The 14771-nt window shown below is 40.2% G+C and overlaps 1 protein-coding gene across 1 annotated transcript in view; it reads left to right on the forward strand.

The window, feature by feature from the left end:
• The first annotated feature begins 431 nt into the window (after positions 1–431).
• Positions 432–14771, forward strand: part of ATP2B2 (ATPase plasma membrane Ca2+ transporting 2) — a 440103-nt gene continuing 425763 nt past the window's right edge. Inside the window, exon 1 of the mRNA XM_075053370.1 lies at positions 432–630. The gene's annotated coding sequence lies outside the window, so the exon portion shown is untranslated. The remainder of the gene's footprint in view (positions 631–14771) is intronic.

Consider the following 14771-nt stretch of genomic DNA (forward strand, 5'->3'; position numbering starts at 1 on the left):
GTCAGAGCCGCCCTCACCTGCACGGCGTCTCCGCGCTGTTCCCGCCATCGCCCCGACATCTTGCGAGCGCCAGAGGCGAATTTTAACGTCATCACCCGAACGGAGTCAAACTGGGGAGGGGGGGGTGTCCCCAGGCCGCCTCAGGACGCCCCTTCTCCGGCCCTCAAGCCCCTGGCCCGGCCCTTCTCCGCGGGGCCCCCGGCCCTGAGGGGTGCCGCGGGCGGGAAGCCGGTGCGGAGGGCTCCCCCCCCGCCCCCCTCCGGCCTCCGCGCGCTCCCTGGAGCCCCGGCGGAGCTGGGCGCGGCGCCGGCCTCTCCCCGCTGAGGGGAGCCCCAGCCCTGCCGGGGGAGGCGAGGCGAAGCTCCGCCGGGGCCGGGACCTCGGGCGGGGAGGGGAGAGGCGCTGCCCGCCTTCTCCCCCCCCCCCCGCAACCACCAGGGTTTCCCCGCTACGCCGCGGCCCCGCTAAGTCTGACGGAGCGTCGCCGCCGCCGCCCACCGCAGCGCAGCGGCCCGGCGCAGGAGGGAGGCGCCGTGCGCGGCCCGACTCCCCGGGCGCCGCCGCCGCCGCTGAGGGGACAGCGGCCCGCCTCCGCGCTCCCGGCGGCTCCGCTCCGCAACGCCGGCTCAGGTAGGAGCGGGAGCCCGGCGCGGCCCGGCTCCGCCGGCGCGGAGGGGGGAAGGAGCGGGGGGGTGCGGAGGGGTGCGTGGGGAGCGGCGACCCCCGGGGCTGCCCCGCGCTGAGGTGACCTTGAGGCGCGGGGGGCGGCAGGGGAGCGCTGCCCCTGGGGAGGCGGCGGCGGCGGCGGCGGGAGCCCGCCGGGGCCAAGCCCGCTCCGGAGGGGTGCCGGGGGCAGCGGGGATGCGGCCGAAGGGATGTTTTCTGGGAGGTGGATGGAGGCGGCTCCGCCGGAGAGGGCTCGCTCCGCGGGGCAGCCGGTTGCGCTGCCGCGGGGGAAAGCAGCCGCCCGGTCCGCGGCGGTTTCTTTAGTGACGGGGAATAGGGGCGGGCGGAGGTGACCGCGCTCTGCCGTGCCCTGCTCGGGAAGCCCGAAGGCTGGGAGCTGGCTGGCGGCAGCGAAGCCCCGCGCTGGCCCGCCCGAGGCGCGGCGGGTCCCCGGGCGAGCACCGGCACCGCCGCCCGGCGGGAGCCTGAGCAACCCCGGGGACGGGCTTCGGGCGCCAAATTTCCGAAGGGGACGCTCTTCTTAGAAACGTTTATCTGGGAGAGTTAGAAGGGGGTTCATGCCCCTCAGTCCTGCGCCCTCGGCTGGGTTGTGTGAGACGGTGAGCTGATGGAAGGAGAAGCCCCTCGGGAGCGCCGTCGCCGCCGTGGCCGCGGGCGGGGGAACTCGCCCGGCTCCTGTGCCTTCAGCCGAGCTCTGGTACGGCGCGGCTGGGGCTCTTTTCTTTCTTTTTTTTTCTTCTTCTCCCCCCCCCCCCCCCCCCCCCCACTGGGGGATTTAAGTATCTTTTACAAGCTGTAGTTTTCAAAGCCTCGCAGTACTCCAGTGAAGTGCTAAGAGCACCTCAGAGCCCGAGAAAAACTGCGGCGGGAGATAACTTTCCCTAGGTCACCCAGTAAACCACCCGCCGACGTGCCCCTGGATGCCGGCTGAGGTGTCTGCTGGAGTCCTCGTCGCCGCCACCTTTGCACGGATGTCGTCAAGATGTGCTTTCCTATCGTCACTGAACATAATGGATTCTTTTTCTGAAATTTTGACCTCGAGACTGTACTAGAAACGTGAAAGAAAGAACACTGTCTTCTGTTATGTATCTTTGAAAAGCTTGTTGTATTGTAGGTGGAGGAAACCTTTCTTAATTAAACTGTCAAAAAGTTTACTTCTTTCTGTGTATCTCTTGCTGATAATTTTTGCTTGTATTTTTTTTGTTCTTATTGTTGTGCTGCTTTATCACATTGCACCAACACAACCTAGTCCTGTGCTAGTACTTTATTTACTTTCTTCTTATTTAAAGCATACTTTGTAGTAAAGTGATATTTGAGAAGCATGGATTCCAAGATAAGGTCCTGGGAAGATAGGCAATCTGAAAGCAATGGTGTAGAGTACGACTTCACTGCTGCTGAAATAAACTAAAATGTAAGTTTATAAACAGCGTGAAAGTTGACGCTGCTGTAACTCGACTCCCAAACAGTAAAAAGAAATCTTTTAAGGAATACTGATATATTGCTGGTAGGTACTGCAAGCCATTAGTTACATAAGCAGTTCTTTGAAACTGAGTGGGACTGCATGCATATGGTCTTGTTTGCAAGTAGCACTTCGTTTCTGCTCCTGTCCACTCATCTACACGTGACTAATTTTCATATGGTGACTCAAATAGAATTCAGTATTTTTATGACTTTTATGTGAAGAAGCGGTTGCTTGTCTATGTCTGTGTATCTTGCTAATAAACTAGTTCAGTATTCTTTTTAATGACTTCATGATCTAATGGTGATCTCCATTTTCAAAGTAAGCATTGCTCTAAGTTCTTCCTAAAGCAAAAGAATATGTATTAAATGTTCAGTTTAGTGTCAACATTAACATTTTCATTTTAACATTTAATGGAATGAATGCAGGGTAGTATGTTAACTTTAATTTGTATTTGATATCATTACCAGTATTGTCCTTCGCTGACATGCTATAAATCCAGGACCACAACCTCTTGATTATCTAGGCTATTGAATGTGATAGTGATCCAAATTTCTGGCACATGTCTCTATCCAAATCATATCTTTTAACCATTCAGTTGCCTATTTCCTGATTGTGCTAAGTAAACTTTTTTTTTTTTTTACGGGTTCCATGGGGAGATTAATGGGTATACTTGTATGGTTTCCTGTAATGCTGTCACTTCAATAGGATTAATTTTGGAGGAGTGCAAAGGGGAGAGCAAATGGACCATTATAATAGCCAGTGGATTTGGTTTGGTTTTCCTTGAATCGGCACTTGGTGTCATTTGAGATGCCTCAGGGTACCCCTCTTGGCCTTTCGCACTGCTTCAGAGGGCTGTGAGTCTCCACTATGTCCCATGTCACGTATCAGACACAATAGGGCACCTCGGATAGCATTAACTACCTCTTTGTATATAGCTGAGTCAAACCTGGTGCATTGGTCTGGTTCCTTATCCTTTGTTAGCTAAGAATAAAGCACTGCAGATCACTTGCCACAGTAGCTTTAGTGATGTGACTAGAAAGTAGGACTAGTTGTCTGAATATACATAATCCTTTAGGTGTTAGTTTAGAGTTAATCTACATCAACAAAACCTGCATATTCTAGTTATTTGTCCAAAACTTGTAGTAGGCAGTTTAAAGTATAGCAAGTGAGGTAAAAAGAAAATTCTGATACTCAAAATACCCTAAAATTTGCATTGTTACTTCAGAATAGGTGCAGGATGATGAATATGGCTGGGGAAAAATAATCTGTTTTGACCATGAGGAGAGAACAGAGTAATTATATAAGATTTAAGTGATTTACTGACAGTCTGATGGGAGATGATAGTGGAGGAGATAACTGGGAACGGGATGAATGTTTACATTTAAACAACATTGTGTGGCTGCTGAAATCTTTTAAAATAAACATTTGAACAGAGTTCAAACTTCTGATGAAGCTTACCATTGGAATGCGTGTGTCAGATGTACTTAAGAATTCTGTTTAAAAACAAAGCTTTACATGTAAAGTATACTGTGCAGTAAATGTTTGCAATTTGCAAAGTTCAAAGTGGAACTTAAGTTGTCCTTTGAAAGAAAAAGTATGCAAAAACTAAGTAAAGATGAGTATAAATGCAGACTATTTATGTTAAGAATGGAACTGGCAAATGCAGAAGGATAAAATATTTTTTATTATCTGAAAAGGAAAAAATCTAAAATCTTTAAGAAAGGAAAAGTGAGTGTGGACAAATAATATTTACGTGTAATAGGATAATAGACGTAACAGTAATGCATGTCAGTTGCTGAGATACATGTTGGTCTCAGTATACTCATGCTACAAAACTACCAGTTAAATCAGAAAGGCTTATTTTTTGCCAAAGCCTAGTCTGAAAAACGTTTCATCTTCCATAAATGGAGTTATTTAGTAGCAAAATATTTCAGACTTCCATTTTATAGGTGCGACCAACTCTTTCACATTTATTTGATCTAATATAGCATATCCTAAGTGATGTGTTAACTGGCATTTTCCTGGGTGACTCCATACGCATCAGCATGGGCTTGTATCTAAAGGTCATTATGTGAAAGGCCTTGTTTTCACTTATTTCATTCTTAAATATCTTGTAACATACAAATAAAATAGCTGATGTGCTGCAGGGACTCCCTCCATACACTGGAATGTAAACCAAAAAGGCTTAAATGTTTCTTGGAGGCAGAAGTTACTGCATATGTAACATGTACAATAGGAAGTGTATTTTGAAGGGTTCATTGCATACCTTTAAGTGTGTGGAAAAAGACATCATTTCTGAAGAGCCTGAGTTTCTTCAGTTTGAATGCTCAGGTCAATGTCCTCATAGCCTCGATAGGAATCATCTTGTGGGAGCTTATTTATCTGCTTTCAGCTGTTTCTCTCCTCTGATCTAAAGGCCTCACATTGCTGGCAGATTTTAGTCTTCCCATCACTCCTATTTCAAGGCCATATGTCCCAAGAACTGCTCAGGTTCCAGAAGTCGCCATATTTGGAGTGCCAAATACTTGTGAAGGCAACATTGTGGTGCAATTTCTGAACATCTGTGAAAGAGCAGCAACGGTGATATTATGTACTAGGTAGTACAGTTGTCATATTACAAGAATCTTTGTTGGCACAGTGAATTTATTAATTGTGTAGTGGAACCCCTTTAAAAAGTAGTAGCACTGGGTTTTTCAGAACCAAAACTGGTTTCTTTCATTGGTGCTTCTTGTGAAGGAGGTACTTTGTCCTGCCTGCATGTAGCAGTCTGATTATGTATGCATTGTATGTATATATGGAAACCATCACATGGGTTTGCAAATTCATCAAGGAAGAATTGATTTTAATTGTTGAAGGCAGGATTCAGAGCTGCAAGACTGAATCATGTTTCCCTCTCACACCTACCAAGCTTCACAGCCATTTGACCTTGAATGTGCATTTCAAGTTTTGAAAAACTTTGTGCAGTATGAAGCCCAGAAGCTGTCTCTGTTCAGCATTTATATTTCTAAGATTAATAAGTCATTAATTCCATACTGTTTAATTCCCATAGTGGGAATTATCTTTAGCCTAATTTATTTTTTAACATGCCTAAAATAACTTATATTGAACTTCATGAAAAGTACGTCTAATATAAAATCATCCAGCAGGGATGAAGATTGCTTAAAAATATTGCAGCTGCTCATGTCCACTCCATACTACATGCATCTCTTTTTAAAATGCCTTAGGATTCAGCAGTTTTCTGATGAAGAAGAGCTTTTTCTTGGTGGTTAACAGTGAGGCTAACACCTAACATATTCCTTTTGATATCTCATTATAAGCAGGAGATACTTTCCAAGCCTCTGGATAGCTTTACTGTGGAAAAGTCACAGTGTCACCTTGAATATATTTGGTGATCATATATATTCTATCCTGCTTATTGAATAGCGGTTCTTCATCAGTGGAAGTTATTCCCTCTAATGGGAAATCTTCTATCATGGAAGGTGTGATTGCATTCAGCAGAACATACAAAATAGGCCCATATATTAGACTATCTGGCATTTCAGTTTTTGTGATGCAAATATTTTCTTGGTATTTTAAACCTTTTTTGTAACATTGTTATTATTTAAACAGGCTAATAATGTTTAATAGGATTGAAATAATAGGAATTTTTTTTCAGGAAATGCTAGCTGTAACCAAAACTGGACACTCCCAATAGGTTGTTGGGTCCCTAGAAAGTATTCTAATAGGTGTCTCGAAATGTTTTTAAGCAGCAGTATTAAATGAGGAGATTTTTGATAATCAAGAGCAGAAAAACATTCTTTGCTGTCATCAGATTTCTTTGCAATTCTGTTGATAGCAATTGCTGAAGCTTAAGGTAAATTCAGTTTATTAAAAAAAAATAAGGTTTTGATTCTTTTTCACCTCAGGAGATTGATCTGCATTTTTAGGTGCTGGCCTACAATCACAGTAAAAGCAAAATTGTAGTTTTGAAAATAAACTTACATAAGAAAAACTAATTGGTGGCAATATTAGGTGCATATACAAATGCTTTGCTGCACTGAACTTGTAGTCTTAAGTTCAAGTGCAGTTTTAATGCATTGCTTTATTCTACAAAATCTACATTTCACCAGCATTTTTCTAATGTGTGAAGTATTTTACTAGCTTTAAAAATCAGTTTTTGTGGACTGAAAGTAGAAGACTGGCATAAGTTTTGGCCTATAAATAGTAGAAAGTAATTACAGGAAGACAAAATGTCAAAACTTTATCTGGAAAAGATCTGTTACATGTTATTGGGTTTTTCTTAATTACGGTAAGTACCAAGTGTCCGAAAGCCCTGACAAAAACTAGGCCCATTTTTGGTTAAACATGCAAATGACACAAGAATTGTTCTGGGAGAGGTAGAATGATTCTTCTTGAAAGGTTAAATACTCTGAAAAATTAATGTTATACACTGTAGCCCCGCTGATTCTGTGTCAACTGCTAAAGAATTTGAGAGCAGTAGAAACAAGAAAATGCCATTATGGTCTGTGAGGGTTGGTGTTAATAGGTTTGTTTCCTCCAGAAGATACAGTATTATGTTGCTTTTTGTCTGACCCAACAGTGTTCCTGTCATATTTTTTCTTGGCACTGCTAACATTTATTGCTCCCTAGCTAAATAAGATGACAAGACAGAGTTGCATTTACTGTGAATTTTCGTGTGATTTTTTTTTTCCTTCCTTTTTTTTGACTCAGGTTTTGCAAGTTTCTGGACAGTAGAGAAAAATGGAAAGGTTACTTTATGTGCAGCACTCCTGTTATACACCCTGGCATGACATATGCCTTTTAAAAAAATACCATTGTATTTTTTGTTACGTATAGTCTACAATGGCTTCCAGATCCCTTCCAGCAGAACTCAGCTTATCTCTATTTTGTATTTTTACTTGATTTCTAGATTTGCACTTGCTCTGCTTACAGTTTACTTTCAACAAGTTCTTCAATATATCAAGTTTTATTTTGAATTTTGATCTTGTTGGCTTGTGGACTGAAAGTGATATGAACCCTACCTGCTTTCTTCTCAAACATTTTTCTCTACTGAAATTTGTTAATGTATACAGTCAGCTGTGATATATATTCTTGCAGTGTGCCACGTGAAATTGCATTCCATTGACAGTGAATTTTAGTAATCACTTTTAATTTGTGTGGCAGTTTGTTTTTTAAGAAACTGTGCACCCACTAAGCTGCAATTTCATATCAATCCCCTGCTAAGCTGTGATTTCATATCAGTCCTACTGTCCCATGAAAATATCATGTTGGACAGTTACTGAAAGCCTTACTATAGCCAGTATAAATGGCCTGTTACTGGGTTTTCCTTCTTTAGTAGGCGGGTTACCATATGAAAAAGGAAATCTCATTGGTTTGACGATTTGATTATTTTCAGGCACTTAATCTTGATGATTTAACTTGTTTCAGCATCTTCCTTGGCATGAAAGGGAGGTGGATTGGTTTGCAGTTTCTAGACTCTGACTTGCTTCCCCTTTTGAAGTTGCATACTATTTTTGCCTCTCCACAGTCCTTTGGGAACTTTACCCTTCCTTCGTGCATTATTGAATATAATAGCTAATGTTTGGGGATGGCTTTAGGTAATTCCTTAAGTACTCTGCAGTGAATTTCATCATTCTCTATCAAACTGAGTATGGGCTTCTTTCAATATTTTTTAACCTATTCTTTTTTCTTCAGGCCTGTAGTCCTGTCTTCTTGGTAAAAATCACTTCAGAAATTTTTTTGCTTTTCATTATCCTTTAGATGGAGACATTAAAAGAGTATGAACAGGGTACTGAGTACTTCAGCTTTCTCTTAACCGTATGTTATTTTCTGTCCTTTCCCATTAAATTCTAGAACCTCTGCTTATCTCTGTCTCCCACTTTCTTCTGGTGTATTTGTAGATCGTTTTCCTATTGCCTTTCAATGTCCCTTATTAGTTGTTGATCCTTTTGTGTGTTGGCTCATCTGGATCATACCTGAGATGTTTGTGCCATTCTTTTCTACTTGTTCTTTGTTAAATGCTCTTGTTTCACCTTTTGTACAATCTCTTCTAATAGTCAAAGCCTTTAAAGTCTCTGGGTGTAACAGTAATAGTCTCTTACAATGCTTCCTGCATTCCCTCTGCACTGAGATAATCTGTTGCACTATTTTATACAGGCTTTGTTGATAACTATCAGTTTTCCTGAACTCCTTGATCATCTCTTCAAGTGATGTTACAAACCATTTGGCTGAGTTTGCTGAAGTTGCTGCCCTGAATTCCACTTCTTTTTTTGTGCTGCTTTCACATCTTTCTTTCAATATGCTAGTGAATTCTCTTGACTTGTGATAATGCTTACTTGAAATGTATTGCTGCCCTTAAAATCTCAGCCAGTGCTTTCCTATTAAATCAGAATAAAATACAACTGCTGTGTTAGTAACGTCTTCCATGTTCATACCTTTATCTTGTTAGCACAGGTCCACCTTAATAATATACCATGTTTCGTCCTCAAGGGAGCAGCATGAAAAGATTTAAAAAATGCATGTATGTGATGGCTAGGGCATGGCATGGGGGAACTAAGACTCTGTGTGTTTTTACTTGCTTTGTTAGGGGACATTTTCTGCCTTCATGCAAGTTGCTTGCCTTTGCTGGGCTGTTGTTTCAGATTAATAATTAAACTGCTATGGTATGCACCTAACCTGCATGTTTCAAGGGTTAATTCATCACTACTTGTAAAGCTACTAAGAATTTTGGATAGAAAATGCTGTTGTAAGTGCAAAGCACTGTTTGTATCAGCAAGATATTTCTAATGTTATTTGAAAAGAGTATTGAAGTCACTTGCTTAAAGAGAAGAGAAGTGTGGTAGGTTCTACATATACACAAACAACCAAGTCTCTTCTCTATGTGAAAACATCAGGTTTTTTGGTGTTCTTCTTGCAGGCACCATTCTGAGAACCAGTGCATTTCAAGTAGAAGAACCTGCCTAGAAGAGAATACCCTTTCAGTTAAAATTTCATCCTGCGCTAGGGAGGGAATATCACATTTGTAAACTTGGCACTAAGTGTTGCGTTCTTGTCAAGAGACCACTTCCAAGTAACATTTATGGCCTGATTGTCAAATAAGTTATAGATAACGCAGTAGAAATATTTAATGTATTAATGGCAGGATTTTTAAAAAGGCGAGGAAGGGAAGCCAAATGGAGTTTTAAGTCCTGTTGGCTTGTCAGTGGGATTTGTGCATCTGTAAGTTGGATGTTTTTGAAAATTGCACTCTAAATTGGTGACTAACAGAGATCTTCCCATCATAATGGCTTACCAGTTACAATTAATAATTCAGCTGAAGATTATTGGAGTCTGATTCAGTACCTCCTGAAAATGATGAAAAGTTTCTCTCATTGATTTTAGTGGCTTTGGGTTACGTTGTTAGAGTGCTCTGATGAAATAATGTGCTTTTGGGGGATAATTTTCCCCCTTCCAATGCATCTAGGTAGCCACAATTGAAAGTCATGAGGTACAGGAGAAATGGATGGTGGATTCTTCTTTGATGCTGTTTATGTACCAGTATTTACAAGGATGTCTAAGACCCCATTCCCCTGAGTGCAGGGAAGAATCAGGCAAAGTGAGTTTCTCTTTGCCAGCTTTCCATAGCAAAAGCTCAGTGGTGGATTTCCTTGGGAAGGGAAGTGGGAGGTGGGCTATGCAGTAGCTATTACTGCTGTGCAGCATGGGCTCTGCATCAAATGAAGCAGCAGCAGTGCCCAGCCTTCCCTCCCAGCTTCCCTCCATCAGTGCACAGGGATGTCCGATGCCACAGCCTTTGCTTGTTACGCACCACTGAGGAGCTGGCTGTTTTCATCATTCCTTCTCTTTCTTTGTCTTTTACTGCCTGCCTCTCCTCTTTCATTTTAGCTCTCTCTTTCCATCCTCAAAAAATATCTAGATGAATCCTTTCCCCTTACACCATTTGAATTCCTAAACAGTCTTATATTTGATATTGATTTGGGTGGAAACATGCCTTTTACAGCTGTTTGAACAGAGCGATGTCAATTAAACCTACCAGTTTTATCCAACCAGATTTTCAAGCATCCCAGAAGCACAGCACTGTCTTTGGATAATCTATGTATAAGTATAAAAAATAGAAGCCCCATGTACATGTTTGTGAGGGACATAAAATCTATAAAAGAACAGCAGTGCATCACTGGTATTGTTAATAAAACAGATATAATATTTAGAGATTTTTAGGGAGGTGTGGAATTTTTGTTATCATATCAATATCTGTGAAAAGAGATTCGTTAATCAAAACAAAGATTTGTGAAAATATGTTTATTATCACTGAAAGATGAGCTGAAAGGTCCAGATCCCTCTGCAATGGAGAGAGATATTTTTCTAAATGAAAATACAGAGGTACTGCTGTTGAACTGGGAGTCATTTGGAAGTATTTTTGTCTTCTCACGACACCATGCAGTCCTGTTAGCAGTCTGCCTCTCTGGAGCAGCAATGGGTGTACAGTACTGATGTCTTTTCAAGTTGAATAAAATTCTGCTTCAGATATGACCCTGCCTGAATTTCTTCGTCTGTGGAACAGAGTATTGCATATTGAAGGACGCTTGCAGAAGTTGAAATGAACACTTAAGGGTGCATATGTTAGTGTTTAGTTCGTATGTGAATGCTTTTTTCAGTGCAGGGGGGGAAGGCTTTTTCAACCCATTATTATATATGACTTCTGGCTTCATAACTTTCCTATGATTTAGCCTAATTTTTTTTTTCATATTTCTGTGTAAATATGGTGAAAGAAATATGAGATTGGAGGAGCTTATGATATCCATTCTGATTTTAAACCTATGACTTTTGGAAGAAAATTGTAGCCCTAAAAGCTTTGCTGTGTGAGGGGAAGGTATACAGAAGGAAAAGCCATAGGATGACTATAAGTGTTGAACAATAAAACCGGAACAAAAAGCTTTCTATAAATAGTAGCATGGTCCCAGTTCAGTGAAGTACTTAAGCATATGCCTAAATCCCTCCTTGTTCAACAAAGCACTTACATGTGCATTTGAATTCTGCTGAAATAAAGCATTAAACATCAGGCCTAAGTGCTTTGTTGAATTAGGGGCTGTATCTACACAGACAGACCTGGAGAGAAGGATGGTTTTCTTCACAGGAAAATAGTATGCTGTAAGCTTTTGTGGCATAATATTTTCAATAAAGTTTCTGACATTGTGCACTGACCAATTAACTTAGAGAACTATTGGACATTAAAGTATTAGAGAGTAATTGTGTTCCGATATTCCAAAAATTGTGTTCTTTTGGTGTTTGCTAATTGATCAGACTTAATAACTGCTGCCTTTGTAACAGTAGGACCTGCATTATCTACTAAAGTGAATTTCCAATTTCTCAGTAAAACTAATACAATGAGGATTTTCGTCATGACCTTAGTGAAGCAGTCTGTACTGAGGAATTCAAAGCTGGGCTTCTCGATCCAGGTACCCCAGTTAGCACTCTGTCCAGTAGTTTTCAAATACATGTAAAGACCATTTTGGTTCTCAATTTTTGAGTTACCTATATAAGACCTCTTACAAAGGCTTATTTTCTCAGAAAATATTTAGAACTTATTTTCTTAAAATGAAATCTAGTTAACCATTTCAATTTTTCAAAGCATTAGTCACTTTTGAAACTATTCTACAGGTATCCTATTTATTGAGAGCTATTTTTAGTTATCTTGTCTCTGAAAGGGCTCCACATAATGTTACCAGTTGTTGTGACGGCTGGCTGGATTGATCAGAAGGCGATACTTAAAAAGTGTCTCTCGATCAGGCTAAAATAATGAAAATACAATGCATCCTGCTTTTTTATTACATGGACATATACAACTAACCAGACAGTTTTTTTCATTTGTAGGAGTGTGGAGGTTATAAAACTTACATTTCCATTGGGATGGAAACTTCAATGTGTCACTCCCTTGGCAGGGATTCTGAGGTACAGACTTGGCTTTTGAGAAAGCTGCCCCAAGTTCCTGCTCTGATTGACAACACAACTTTCACATCTCAGATCACTCAAAATTAATCAGACCCAGGATTCCCCAAATGCATTTCAGTATATTAGTTATAAGAGTCACCTTCACAGCTAGGATACTTTTTTTTATTTTTCTTTCCAGTGGAAATCTGGGTGAAGTAGGTAGGTAAGTAATGAGTAGTTGGACTTTTGATAAAGCGAAGTTTTGACCAAACCATGTTCTGATGTTTTAATGAAACAGAATTACCATTGTGATTTGGCAGACATATATATGTGGCAAGTGGATATATATATGTAGCAAGTGAAAGACTGCTTTCAAAAATAAGTCTTTGAAGTACTGGGACTCTTTAAAAAGAAGTCTGTACAGCCCAAGTCATACGTAGTGCTAATTGCCTATCAGTCACAGTGCTAGAACACACTGCCTTTGCTTTGTTTATTTCACTGTTTTTCTGTTGAGCAAATCTGTGTACCTATTTTGTGTGTGTGCATTATGTCCCTATCAGGAAAAGCACACTGTAAGAATGGTTAATTCAAGTGTTACACCTTTGAGCTGATTAAAGAAATTCTAATCTGGATCTTTACATAGGAAGTTATAAAGGAGTTTCATAATTTAAACCAGATCAAGTCTATAAAGTCATAATAAGCTCATGTAAATCTCCCCAGTGTAATAAAGTTGAAATATTTCAATTGTATAATTAAAAACATGCCTCTGTAAATATTTGAGTGAAAGTCCCTTGTTGCTTTACATTATATTTGATTAGAGCAGATATAACTTTGAAGAAGTACCATTTTGATCTGATTCAAAGGCCAACTGTTACGAGTCATTGTTAATATCATAATGTTCTCTTACTTCGTGTGCTGCATTTGGCACTTTAAGATATACAAAATGAGCTTTATCTTTTTGAACTTTATACTGTGTGGATGGCAGTGTCTGTAGCAATGATCAAAATACCTATTAGAAACAGGATCAAAATAGGAAAATCAGTCTATAGAATGACATAAAAATTCTGTTGAAATTAATGAGATTATACTATGTGCTGTAATTAAGCAGGTTGGTAGATAAGAAACTAATGAGCTGGTCTTCGTCAAATATGCAGACTGAATAACTTCCAATAGGATATTGCTGTGGAAATGACAGATTAAATTGGAAGTAAACTGATGAAGTGTTTGATGATCTAATGTTGAAATGTACAAGTAATGAAGCAAACCAGTTTTGCAAAATATAAGTCTCAGTCAAGCTTCCTCTTCAAAACACTGAAAATAAGTTCAGTGTTTTGAATGAAATGTTCAAGAGTTGTTTTGTTAAAGTAGTGTGGCAAATAAATTCTTTAATTATTTAGTCCAGTGATGGTGCCAGAGACATTTAAATCTTGCCTGCAGGAGAAGGAAAAATATTTTTTAAGCTATATATCAAGTACCACTACTAATTTTAATTACCAAAATGTTACAATTTTTGATTAAGAAAAAAAATCCAAGAAACTGAATCACATTCTATTCCTAGTAGAAAAAAATAATTTTTTCTGAGATAGGATTTTGGTATGTGTTAGACGATATTGTGAGTAAAGTTTAACAAAATGATAACTAAATATTTTTGTTAACTAAATAAAGGAAAATGTAGTGGGGAAACATGAACAGTCATTATTTTCTCTACAATCCCTTCTGCGCATTTCTCTGCAGAGAGCTTTCAACAGATTTTAACCTAAGCGGGGCTTCATCAGCTGGATACATTCTCCTCTCTCCCTTCCTCCACCTCCTTGGGAAATTAAAATCAAATTGCATTGTGCAGCAGATTAGTAGGGAGTTGAGTAATCAACTTGCAGAGGCAGTGATGACCTGGAAGCTTGGTTTTAAGTTCTCCCTGCCTCCAATCCAGTACTGTGGCTTTTTCCTAGATGCTTCCTTTCTGTTTGAGATAACTGACAAGTGAATATGGAAGCGCATGTAGAAGTGTATGCATAGGAATATGAGAGTAAGATTGATAAGGGAGGAAAAAATATATCTGCCAACTCAGAGCAATTTATATTCTCATTTCAAATTCTTCCTGAAGGTGGAAGGCAGGCTTCCCTCAGCTACGTTCATGTATCAGCTACTGTGTGTCTATGACAGTCTCATGGGACTGATGGCATCTTTTCATATTCACTTTTCTCATTCTTACACAACAGGATCGTAGAGGTTCAAAGGTACGGTAACAGTGGTCAAAATATCTTTGTTCTGAGAAACTCAGAATATTTTAAAGTTGTGGGGTTTTTTCCTCTTTTTTTTCAATCTGTTATCCAAGATGCTTTTTAGCATCACGAGGGTTGGTAGGAATTGAAGTTCTTCACAAATTAGTCCAGCTGTAGTAATCTTTGCTGTATTCATAGAAATAACAAAACATTATTTGTTGTTTATATGAATAGCTGTTTGAGATCATTTTAAGGTAAAGGCTTATTTTTAAATACAACATACATTAAAAATATACTGCAGAAGATACTTATTAATACACATAATAATATCTCAGCTTTCTGAAGGACAAATAACTTTTCACGTATGTAGAACTAGGAATTACAAGGAACTTCTGTGAAGTGCTTCCTATCTATAAATATTTGTGAAACCCTGTCCAACTGTGAATAGTAAGGAAGGCTGCAGGCTGAAGATT

The sequence above is a fragment of the Buteo buteo genome, chromosome 21, assembly GCF_964188355.1.
Source record: "Buteo buteo chromosome 21, bButBut1.hap1.1, whole genome shotgun sequence".
Taxonomy (NCBI): domain Eukaryota; kingdom Metazoa; phylum Chordata; class Aves; order Accipitriformes; family Accipitridae; genus Buteo; species Buteo buteo.